The following is a 9,334-nucleotide window of genomic DNA, read 5'->3' on the forward strand; positions in this document are numbered from 1 at the left end:
CCAAGCGCCTGGACCAAGTCCAGACTCCAACCGTCCGGACCACCTGTAACGACCCGGCCCCTCGGCCCCTTGGGCGGCCCAACTGGCGACCCATTTGGCGACCCCTTATGTCGTCGACCGACGACCCTCGGCCGTGCCGTTACTCACTAGGTCTTCCCACCCCTGGCCAGTGGATTTTTGTCTTCCCCAGGATTCGAACTCTAGACCTCCAAGCTAAGTACTAGAGTTTATGAATCCTGGTAGAAAGAGAAAACGGAATCCAGTGAAATTGGACCTCTCTTATCTAAGCTCCAATGACGAGGAGGCGCTGGACACCCATAATAGGAAACTAGGGATCGAATCTCCCCTCCGTCACCGAGCCCTAGCCTCGCCGTGCCCTAGCCGCTGAGCAACAACCGATCGCGAGCAAGAAACTATTGAAGATGAAATCGTACAGCCGGAGATGACGGTTACCGTTGAGATCCAATGCCACATTCTCTCCGACGACGCGTGAAGACGAGATCGCGGTGGAAGAAACATCCCCGTCGGCGTCGGGCCATCCGAGAGAGAGATCGAAAGAGAAGGAGAGGCAACAACCGGGTAAGATCGAAGGAAGGGTCGACTGAGGCACGCTGAAGGATAAGACATTCACCGACAGTGAACTCGCGGCGGCTGATGATCGGACGAGGAGGAATCGCAAGGGAGGAAGGAGAGGATTGAGCCGCCTGGTAGTAGGGATGTAAATGAACCAAACGGTTCGCGAGCTATTCGGAGCTCGATTCGGTAAAAAGCTCGTTTGAGTTCGTTCGTTTATCTTATCGAGCCGAGCTCGAGCTCGATTTCGAGCTCGACAGTTTTATCGAGCCGAGCTCGAGGTTAAGGATATTCGACTCGTGAGCTCGCGAACATGTTCGTTTATAGGCTCGCAAGTCAAAAAAACGAACCTTAAAACGAGCCTTAAACGAACCAAAAAAACGAGCTCTAAAACGAGCAAAAAAAATGAGCTCTAAAACGAGCCTTAAAATGAGCAAAAAACGAGCTCTAAAACGAGCAAAAAATGAGCTCTAAACGAGCCCGAGCTCGCTTAGCGAGTTAGGCTCGTTAACTTTGATAATCGAGCTAATAACGAGCCGAGCTCGAACTGTTCGCGAGCCTGATAATTCTAAAACGAGCCAAGCTCAAGCCTTGTGATAAAAACTCGATTCGAGCTCGAGCCAAGCTCGAGCCCGAATATAACTTAAACAAGCCGAGCTCGAGCCTAATACTGTTCGGCTCGGTTCGGCTCGTTTACTTCCCTACCTGGTAGCCAAGAGAGCTTGGTGTTGGTGAGGCACGCGGAGGAAAGGCTGCTGCCGGCGGTGAACTTGCGGTGGCCGACAATCGGGTGAGGAGGAATCGCCGGAGAAGGGTTTCGGGCGGAGGAGTTGTCGGGGGTAGGAAAGCACGGTTCGGCGCATGGGGAGAAAGAAAGAAAAGAATAAAAAGAAATGAACTTATGTTTGCTTAATCAAACCCTAAGTACACGCCTCAATCAACTCTCACTTTTGGGTATTCCAAACAGACTTTCATTGTACCCCGAATCCATCCTCTCAAAATGAATCATATGGACTCCGTTTAAATCCCGAAAAAATTCTAAAAATTTCTGAAAAATCCAATAAGATTTTTCGTCCAATAATATTTATTATTTAATTTTTACCGTATCTTACATTCTCTCCCACTAATAAAAATTTGGTCCCCAAATTTACTGGTCAACTCAGGGATCCTCATCCAAGGATAACCACCAAGCAACATACTCACATACCACTCCATTCAAGTATAATGAACAAATCTCCAATCATGATGATCAACCTCCAAGTGAATAACGATGACCCTGTGAGCTCTGAGCTTACCCTGCTTTCGCTACTTCCACACTGTTACCTAACCATCTATGGATAAATTAACTACCTCTAAAATCCAAAATCCATTATCATCAGGTCCTCCAACATCTGTATAGGGCGCTCAAATTATCTACCAGTATGAGGGTAAAAATCTATACTAAAGCGAAACTCCTAACCCAAAGTCTGCTGTAACCATAATCAAAACCATAATGTGAAATCACTTATTTCCATCCAATACCGCACTCAAAGATATACCATGAGGTCCGGTAATCTCTTTAGAATATAATCCTACTACTCGATCCAAAGAATTCGTCCTACAAATCGATAGCTAGAGAGCAAAGTAGTCATCCAGCAATGATTACCCAAACCACTATATCCTCTCCATGTCTTGGGTAATCCCACAACAAAGTCCATCAAAACATGCTCCCAACTCCGTTCTAATATCCAAATCAACGGAGACAATCCTACTAAACTCTGATGTTCAGGCTTCTCTTGCTGACATGCTAGACATCAAGGTACAAAATCCACGATGTCTTTCTTCATATCGTTCTACCTATAAGAATGCTCCAAGTCTCCATACATCAGGTGTCACTCGGATGTATCGCAAATCCATATCAATGTGTTTCCTATAGTAGCCCCTCCTGGATAAGAAGTACTCGGAAACACACATAATCTCTCACGAAGAAAGAGAATCTAATTCTCATTACCTGAGAATTCTAACTATTAGCACAAGACTACTCTGCTCATGCTACATCGGAACTGCACTAAATCTGTGTAGAGTGCAAATCCGTCTACACTAGAAAGTACCGCTAAGACAGGTGCAGCTATCTAAACTGATCTCGCAGGCATCTATCCAGGAAAATTCCATACCCTTCATAGACAATCCGGTCAACTGTATAATGCTGGAGAACCCCTCAATCAAACTCTGGTAATATCCAGCCAGACTAAAGGAACAACGAGTCTCCAGTATAGACTACAACTACTCCCAACTAGTAACAACTTCTATCTATGATCCACTGATATACCTCTACTAAAGACAACGAGTCCCAAAATCTCGTAGAAGACAATCACAATACGCACTACTGAACTTCGCATATAGATGTCCCCGTCGAAACATCTCTAGAACTATGCGAAGATAGTGTATGTAACCCACCTCGAATTGGGAATAGATCAAAACATCGTCAATGAAGACAATGAAAACTGATCCAAATACTCTAGGAATATCAAATACATCAAGTCCATAAAAACATCTAGGGCACTGTAAACCTAAATGGTAACACCAAGGACAACAGACTCACTCAACCGTAAGATCCTCAACAACAAATCTGACATCTGATCGCTAACCACAAATCACCAAATCCATAAATATCACACATATGTTACTCCCCATATCGCTATCAACATCAAACACCAAATAGTAGATCATCAAACCAAATATTCACCAATAGATCATCAACAAATAACATATCACCACACCTGATCTCCCAATATCTGTCAATCAAAATCATCTTCAACATCAATCAATCATACCAGATAGTCTCCTAAACAAAGATAGAGTAAAAGGAAAGCATCCAACCTTCAACACCCACTACTAACAAACTAAACATATCCAAAAGGTCTGTCAAATCTCATCATCTCATCCTTTACGATAATCAAATATCCACAGTAAAAGGATGTCAATCCAAAGTGAAAGGATCACACAATCTTCTAACTAAGAGTCTACCCATCTAGAAAGTATCTCCACAACTTTCATAATCATCCCATATATGTCCCTCGACAAATATCGATAAAAGGTCATACCCTCTAATCTGAGATATAAACTACAAGACTTGGTAAAATGATCATGGGTCAAGGTCTTGAGTTACTTGATAGAGACAATGTTAGCTGAGTCGTCTAACCATTGTCTTGTACCCCATCTTACTGTGATTGCTCCATCTGAGGTTCAGTAACCTCCAGTATCGAGCAATGAACACAAAAATAGAGGAACACTATAACTAAATAGTTGATCAAAATATCTATCAATCGACACTCTACCCCTCAAAGATCATCATCTAGAATTATATCTAGTTATTGTCGGACCTCCTAGGTATTACTCAACTAACACCACTTGCTCCGCATCATTGCGGGGTATATATCCCTAAGTACATCATAGATATCTAATCATATCCAATAGTTCCATGAGTCAGGATCTCCCATGGAACAACGTTAGATGAGTCGACTGATCATCGTCTTATAAACCATCATGCTACTGAAGGAAGAAGAGAACTACTCTCTCTCCAAACCCTCAAAGAAATCACTAAGTGATGTCCTGATCTCCAAAAAGCATTCTCTGCTTCTTCCTTCACATGGTACCGGGTCACGTAAAGGTTAAGCAGCTAACTTTAACTCTCTCACATCAGTACAATTCATATATCCAAATGTACTCTCTAAGTTACACCCTAGTAACGGTTGTATCTCAAAGTGTTAAGCAAGTAGCTTTACACTTTTTCACACCATGGGGTATCCTATCTGAATGTACCTTCTAAGTCCTTCAACCAAGTACAGACAATCCATAGTCAAAGTCCCCATGGAATAGAATACATCAATCCTCTATAAACTGACTAAGCCAACAATGGTATACGGCTAATCCAATCCTTTCTACGCCGGTACAAGTCATGTACTCAAATGTGTCTCCCAAAATATCTAACCAAGGGCGGAATGACCCAAAGATAGGAATCTCTAAAAATAAAGTAAGTTAGTCCCCTACTGGTCAGACCAACAAAATGAATCGATTAACTACTATCTGATCCAACAAAAGTAAATCCATCATCCACTGATGAAACTAACTAAGATAAATCGATACACAACTACCTAAGTCAACAAGGGTAAATCGGTCCTCTATAAACGGAACCAGAAAGAATCTAAATTAACCCTCTACTGATCGAACCAAAAAGAGCACGAAACAAATTTAGGTAAGTCAAACCACAACTACGTCAGTCAACCAGATAAATCAATCCTAAACTGACTGAACTAACAAGAGTAAACCGGTACTCTACTAACTGAGTCCACATGAGTATACAGATATCATCCACTACCCAGCTAATAATAACAGAGACTGGTATGTGACTCTAACTCTCAACCAACTCATAGTAACAGACACTAAAACTACTGGTAGTATGATATAACGAATCTCCTGAGACTGTAATCCTTGATCTCCAGTAGGGTCAACCGTGATCAGTGATTGACCCTGTGATTGACCCAACACATGGAATGCATGCTACAATCAACTAGACAAGTACTTACAAAAGAGTACTAACACATGTCTTAACTATCATGAATAACAATACGTATACCAACAGAAATGTATGATAACAATATGCAAACATACCTCCTATAGCCTGGAGATGTCCTACTGTTGTCTGGTCCCAAAATCCGAAAAGTCACATCAAGAAAATCGAAACACGAAATCTCAAAACACGAACAACAGGCATCGTAAACCTGTTCTAATACCAAAAATTGCCACGCCCCTAGAGGAGTCTCTGCCAGACAAAAATCCGGCAGCATCTCCCCTGTACCGGTGACAATCCAAAGCATATATACATACAAAATATACATTAGCCACATGCGGCTGGAATATATACACAACCACGCAGTTAATAATCTCAGCCTACACGGCTGAACAAATATAACAGCAACCACGCAGTTATATATATACAACGAACAGCCTACTCGGCTGCATTAAAAACCAACACAGCGGAAAAACGATAACGGAAAGCCCAATACAACACAATCAACACACTGCTAGTCGGCTAGGCTTTATACCACAACCACAATAACACGAATACAACAACAACACCAAATACAACAAATATCAAATACAAATAAAGCATAAACGAAACCCGAAGCGATCTTCGGATGTGACGTAGGACCCGGCAGATAGGATACTCCAAGCGACACACCAACCATCTATCTTCTACCTAAAAACATAAAGGTATAAATGCGGTGGTGAGTATAGGTAACTCAGCGGGTAATAGACAAGATAGTGCATGGTCTATAAATAAACATGAAGATCAAAGTATACAGTTTCAGTAGGGAATAAAGAACATGATCATACTAACATATTCAATGAACACAACTACCAGTACCAGTCTATCTCACATGGTATAACGATCATAACTGACATACAAAAACTACGCACACTACAACTGACAAAATGATAAACGCATACCCAATCTAGAAACGACACCTGGTACAATGATCAGTAAACTCACCAGATCTGCAACAAACCCACTCATGACACCTGTGCAATATAAATACAACTGCATATACATGTAAAATAAATGGCATGTATGCAGCATGGCAACCATATGCAACAAGAATATCTCAAACAAGTGCAACAAATCACAATCACATGCAACTAGTATCTACTAGGCATGTATGCAAATATATATCTACAGATGCACCGCACATCATATGTAAATGTGCATACATGCTCCATGGTCACCCCCGACACCTCTCCAGACACCACGACCCCGGTATGGCCGAGAGACTTGGGTCTGTGACAACCGTACAAGCCTCACGCACATAACCGCTATAAAACGACTGAGACGATGGTATACTATGTAGCTATCTAACTACATAGCTAAGGATCCCTGACCACTCACAACTCAAACCCCTTGACTACTATACCTTCAAGACCCACTACTCCAGAGTGGTCAAGGCTGACAGAGTAAAAATACTGAACAGTTGAGTAAGCGTGACAGGACATGACATAGCTCCACTCTCAGCTACCACTCTCCATCAGTGGTCGAATGGACAGCTATAAAAGACTGACGATCCTCTCAACCACAAGGGAGACAATAATCGTCAGATGCAATGAATGATGAACATAATATATATATATATATATAATCATGATACCAACACTGTCATCATCAATGCAACCTCCAAACCCGACCATCCTTACAACACATACTCTACACGTGTGAACATAGCAGAGTAGATATCAAGAGTAGAGACTGTATATGATGTAACTAGAAACCTCAAAGATCAAGTATAAGTATCAAGCAGGAAAGTAACAAACGGACACGATATAAGGTAAAGCAGCCTAATCCATCGAATAATAACCATGCACTAAGCTCAAAGAAATATATAGAGGCAAAGGAAGAAATACCCGCCTTAAATCTGTCGATCATGATAAAATAAATCCCACGTCGTGATGATCATCCCATAACAAAGTCCTGCATCAATCAATATATATATATTTTATTTAGCTAAATTCATAAGAATTAAAATAGCTAAATAAAATCTCTACCCAATTAGGATAACTCCACTCAAATCTGATCTCTGATTATTCCTCCAAATAATTCTTAATCGATCTCCTTTTAGATCCAAACATAATCCACAATCTATCAATCAATCCAATGCACCTTAAATTAATCACAATAAACGTAAATTAACCACCCAACATCTACATCTATGTTGATTGCTTAATCTAATCCAATACCTAATGTAATAAATCCATAGCACAACTTACCCAAACCGAATCTGTAATCGTACGATAAAAGAACTAGCAGCAGTTGTGCAGAAATGGATCTCCCCTTTCAATTCAAACATCTCCATTCTCCTTCCATACATACATAACCAAGAATTAAACCCTAAATCATACTCCACATTCCTTTAGCTGACAACTTACCCAAATCGCTGATAACTGCCGGTGAAACTTGATCAGAGAGGTTCACTGCCGACTGGATTGCCAAAACTGTGGATCACCAATCTGACTGAAGCTACAAGAACAACCATGAATCAAATCTCTACATCCCAAGTCGGAAATGGAAATTAGATCGCTAGAAAACTGATACAAACCTTACCTTACTCCAATATCTGCATCGACAGTCCGTCACACTAAGGATCAGCAGCTGATCAACGTCGACGAGAAAGATAAAATGGAATCCAATGAAATTGGACCTCCCTGATCTAAGCTCCAACGACGAGGAGGCGCTGGACACCCATAATAGGAAACTAGGGCTCGAATCTCCCCTCCGTCACCGAGCCCTAGCCTCGCTGTGCCCTAGCCGCTGAGCAACAACCGATTGCGAGCAAGAAACTGTTGAAGATGAAATCGCACAGCCGGAGATGAAGGTTACCGTCAAGATCCAATGCCACATTCTCTCCGACGACGCGTGAAGGTGAGATCACGGTGGAAGAAACATCCCCGTCGGCGTCAGGCCATCCGAGAGAGAGATCGAAAGAGAAGGAGAGGCAACAACCGGGTAAGATCGAAGGAAGGGTCGACTGAGGCACGCTGAAGGAGAAGACATTCACCGATAGTGAACTCGCGACGGTCGACAATCGGGCGAGGAGGAATCGCAAGGGAGGAAGGAGAGGATTGAGCTGCCTGGTAGCCAAGAGAGCTTGGCATTGGTGAGGCACGTGGAGGAAAGGTTGCTGCCGGCGATGAACTCGCGGTGGCCGACAATCGGGCGAGGAGGAATCGCCGGAGAAGGGTTTCGGGCGGAGGAGTTGTCGGGGGGAGGAAAGCACGGTTCGGCGCATGGGGAGAAAGAAAGAAAAGAATAAGAAAAGAATAAAAAGAAATGAACTTATGTTTGCTTAATCAAACCCTAAGTACACGCCTCAATCAACTCCCACTTTTGGTATTCCAAACAGACTTTCATTGTACCCCGAATCCATCCCCTCAAAACGAGTCATATGGACTCCATTTAAATCCCAAAAAAATTCTAAAATTTTTTAAAAAATCCAATAAGATTTTTTGTCCAATATTATTTATTATTTACTTTTTATGGTATCTTACACCACCTTGGGCCAGTAGAGGTGCCCCTCCACGAAGTTGCAGCGAGGATGACGTTCGGAGTCCACATCAGCAAAATTCCAAGCGCCTGGACTGGTCCAGGCGCTCAGGCGAAGATAAAACTTTATCTTCAAGTCATTGAAGAATCATTGCGAAGAAGATAAGGTGCACCGCTAGGGGTGCTCAGACTTGCTCCAGGCACCCGGAGCTACCACGTCAGCCAACAGACAAATTTGACCAATAGGCTATAAATAGAGTCTTGGTTCTAAAAGTTTAAAAATATAAATTGTACTTTTATTTCTGAATTCATTCTTTGTTTTTGTTTGAGCATTAACTGTTAGTGTAATCGACCTCTAGGGTTTCGATGTTTGATAATATGACCAAGGGTTGACCCAAACAAGACTTGATGTTTGGGAGAGAAAAGTCTAGTCAAGACTAGATAACTAGAAAAGGTAAGTTCTAACCAAATGTTAGGCAAGGTGGAAGTCCCGGTGAGTGAAGGCGGGCCCTAGTGAGTGAAGCTAGGTGGGGGGAAGTCCTGATGAGTGGAGTCGGGCCCTAGTGAGTGAAGCTAGGTAGTGAAAGTCCTGGTGAGTGAAGCTAGGTCCTAGTGAGTGAAGCTAGGTGGAGGAAGTCCTGGTGAGTGAAGTCAGGCCCTAGTGAGTGAAGTCAGGCCCTAGTGAGTGAA

Source organism: Zingiber officinale, chromosome 10A (assembly GCF_018446385.1).
Source record: "Zingiber officinale cultivar Zhangliang chromosome 10A, Zo_v1.1, whole genome shotgun sequence".
Taxonomy (NCBI): Eukaryota; Viridiplantae; Streptophyta; class Magnoliopsida; order Zingiberales; family Zingiberaceae; genus Zingiber; species Zingiber officinale.